The sequence below is a fragment of the Dasypus novemcinctus genome, chromosome 14 (assembly GCF_030445035.2).
Source record: "Dasypus novemcinctus isolate mDasNov1 chromosome 14, mDasNov1.1.hap2, whole genome shotgun sequence".
NCBI classification, from domain to species: Eukaryota; Metazoa; Chordata; class Mammalia; order Cingulata; family Dasypodidae; genus Dasypus; species Dasypus novemcinctus.
In genome coordinates, this window is record NC_080686.1 from 45,462,861 (window position 1) to 45,466,851 (window position 3,991).

Sequence of the window (3,991 nt, forward strand, 5' to 3'; positions counted from 1 at the left end):
GAAACAAAGAAAAGTATCTACAAACCCATTCACATAGCAAAATGCATATTTAATATTTATATCCCCCCAAAACCTATAGAAAGCTACAGGAAGAAGATAATATTTTACTCAAAAGACAGCAAACTCTGGTTAGTATACTCGCATATTTTACTGTAGTTTTGTTGTTGAATAAATTTTGAAGGTTTGACAATGTTTTTAGGGCAAGGATATTACTGGCAACTACAAGGGAAAGCCTGCACATGCCTTAATGGGGGCTAGTCTCATTAAAAGTTTGAGGTCACTGGTTATGCCAATCACTCAGAGAAGAGCTGAGTTCTTACTTCACTGAAAGAATTCGTCACATGTAGATAGCCTGTGGTCTTTCATATTCCACAGAGCGAGCTTTTACAGTTTTTCAACCTTTATTTAAGAGGTCTGGGATTTGACTCTAGAGAGCTAAATGTCCTGACACCAGCAGCAGAGGGAAATATTCACCTAAAATGTTTATAGGTCCTGAGAATAACCATGTCTTGTCAGTGAGATATTCGACTTTTCTGCTGCTCTGTGTTTCTCTCTCTATGTGTAAGGTGTTTTAAAATAACCCAGCACTAATTTTGCTCTCCTATGGTAGATAAATAATAATAAGTTTGTGCAAGATAATGGAGAAGAAAACCTCTCCTCCCTATCCCAAAGCCAATATGGTAATGGAAGCAGTAACCAAAGAGTGAATCCCAGAAGAGAGCAACTTTTAGGCACGTGTGCTGACGTTTCTACCCATATTATTTTATTAGTAGCAATTTTGAAAGATCTTAATTTTATTTAAACTAATTACTTTCAAGCTGTCTGACCATGAACCTATAGAACAGGATCTGCCAAAGTTTGGTGAGCACTTAAGACTGAAAAAGGAAGCAGGCGACTCTACGTGGCAAAACAGTTACAGTTTATCAGGGAATTTATAGACGAGGAAGCTAGTCCTGGGTGGCATTGGAATGTCCAGAGTAGTGGTCTGCCCCACCCAGGGAGCTACAGGGTGTAAAGTGGGGGCAATAACAAAGAAGACACAGAGCCACATCAGGACTTGCAAGATTGTAAACCTGTTTCTTCAAAGCTCTGATATTTTGCAGGAGTGGTCTAGCCCAGATAGCTATCATGCTTAAGGAATGCGCAGTGCATAGGCATCTGCATATGTGCTTTAAGACGCACTAATGGTCATGGTGGGCTGGGGCTTCCTTCTCTGGGAATTTATGGCTTCTCTGGTTGATGGCCTCATTCAAGGCTTATTGGTTGCCATTGGTGAATATACTGTGAGTTGGCTGACTTTCCGGACTGCACTCACACCCTAGTGTTTAGGTTTATTTTATTTATGTCTCTTGCTGCTACAGCTGCTGCTGCCACTAGCACCACTAGCATTGTTGGTGCCACTGCTTTGACCTGTGACTATGGTAGATATCATGACCTTGTAAATATACAGCACGCCATTATTTACTAAGTACTTTCAGATACCCTGGCATCTCTATCACCATCAGTCCTACAGCTTAGCAGCACATCCTAAGAAGCCACCTTCCACAAACTCCTCTGACGTCAGGGTAGCCTCCCCTATAAGACATGCACTAACTTCAGCATGGCACCAGAATAATTGCTGTTGTAGTGGAGCAGAGCTAATGATTGCCTGACATTCCCCTGAGGACTGGGATTATTGGGAATGAACAAAAAGAGCCTGTCTACGTTTTCCAGGCTGGTGTGACAAATACCACACAATAAGTTGGCTTAAACAACAGGAATACACTGGTTCACAGTTTCAGAGACTGAGAAGACCAAATCAGGGGTTTGGCTAGAAGGCTTTCTTCCTCCTGGGGTCAGTAGTGTTCCAGCTGGCCCACAAACTTTCAGTGCCTTGGTGTTTTCACATCACATGGCGTTGTCTTCTCCTTTCTCTCAGATTCTATGGACTTTTTAGCTCCTTCTGTGGCTTTCCTTAACTATGTCTGAATTTCTTCTCCTTATAAAGGATTCCAGTAATCCAGATTAAGGCCCACTTTCATTAAGTTGGGCCATACTTTAACACACACACACACACACAAATATTCAAGAGATCATATTTACCATGGATTATAACTCATAGGAATAAAGATTAAGGGAAGTATATGTCTAAATTGGGGTACATAATTCAATCTACTCCAGGGCTTTTCTTGAAAAGAGATATGCAGTTGTTTAGCTATTCCCTATGTGCTTTCAAATGAGCTGGCTTGGACTGGAGTTTTATCTTTGCTAGCACTTGCTAAAGGTCACATGAATTATACAATGTCATTTCATATGCTGACATTTTTTTGCTCAGTCTCCGAAAGTTCCAGCCTTGAAAGGATAATTCCAGGATATCCCAGGTAATAATTTAAGAAACTGTTTGATGTATATTATGGATTACCATCTTCCTATCTCAGATGAATAAATTCTCACTGTCCTTGACCAAGCAACTTCCATATTTCCAAATCCATGTTTCTGTATTAGAATAAACTTTGTTGCAAGCAACAAAATCTACCCTGAATCAGTTTAAATAAAAGACAGGATTTGAGGCTCATGGAATTAATGTTTCCAGGATCAAATGCTACCACACATGAGGTATAACCAGGATAGTTTATCTTGGAATCACATAGTTTCTTTATAAATGCTGGAAAATAAAGAGAGATGGGATAAAGATTGACATCATATCCTTTCTTTTAATTTTTCACTTGTACAATCTAACTTTAAGTGTTAATTTTTTTCTTTTGTTACATTTTGTTTTTAATGTCATCTTCATGTGAAATATTGGTTGACCAAATACCATTTTTCTTCCATACATTTAATATATAAAATGTATAATGCTTAAATAATGAAAGAGGAGATCCCTTTTATCCAAGAAAACTAGTTTTAGAATTAAAAACTGATTTGAAGGTAGGTTTCTAGTCCAGTTTAAAAATGTTGTTATTTGCTGGTGGGTCTCTGCTGCCTATGATTTAATCTCGTACAAGGAAGATGTTTTACCCAGGTAATGTTCATATTAATCTACTTTTTATCTAGACTAGATGATATAAAAATGTAATTGGCCTGTAACACTTTCATTTCCTTTCCTAATTTCCTCCCCTATCAAATTTAGGGCAGTGACCAATTGCATAGTAACACCAATCTTTTTTAATATTCAGTTCATCCTATAATAAAAAGCTGCTTCCTTTTCTGGATTGATATAAGTACTCAGAGGCTCAATCTGCAGTCAGAAGCTCAGCTGGGATGAGGGAGCTTCATGATGGGTTAAGAAACTCCTGACCATGCTCTTTGGCAGCACATATACTAAAATTAGAATGCTAGAGATAAGATTAGCCTGGCCTCTGTGCAAGGATGACACATAAATTTGTGAAGCATTCCATATTTTTATGAAAGGGAAAAAGTAAAAAAAAAATTTTAAATATTTTTCATTATTTTTTAATATATCAATTATTTTATTTTGTTTTAGTTTTAGTATTTCTAAATTATTATAGATTTTATTTCTTATGTTTATACCTATGATTATTATTTCATTTCCCTATTCATTTTATTTGATGATATTCTTGGCTTCATATTTGAATAAGTTTTGGGTCACAGAAGAGTTACAACTGTGGTAGGGGAGGATCATTGGTGTGGGGTGTCAGTGATAGGAGAAATATGGGAGGAAGTTCACTGGGGCATACATATAAGGTATACATATGTGTTCAAATGTTCATGGGACATTGTCACAGGAAGTAGAGATTCACACAAAAACCAAAAGAATATTGAATTCCCATCCTCGGGAGCTCTGCCACATTCTTTAATGGAACAGAAACAATTCCCCAAGCACAGGGGCAATGAGTACTGAAGAAGGATGGTCCATTGATGGGCCCTTGATATTGATGACTATGCTTGTGAGCCTTTGCTCTTCAAATTGCAATGTAGCCTAGTGTAAGGTGCCTAAGAGTTACCTCCTGAGAGCCTCCATGTTGGTCAAATGTGGCCTCCCTCTAAGTCA

General features: G+C 38.0%; 1 non-coding gene across 1 annotated transcript; it reads left to right on the forward strand.

Moving 5' to 3' along the window:
• Positions 1–3,278: 3,278 nt before the first annotated feature.
• Positions 3,279–3,383, forward strand: LOC111760748 (U6 spliceosomal RNA). Its single transcript, XR_002794354.1, has one exon. It is a non-coding gene; the product is annotated as a U6 spliceosomal RNA (small nuclear RNA).
• Positions 3,384–3,991: the final 608 nt, after the last annotated feature.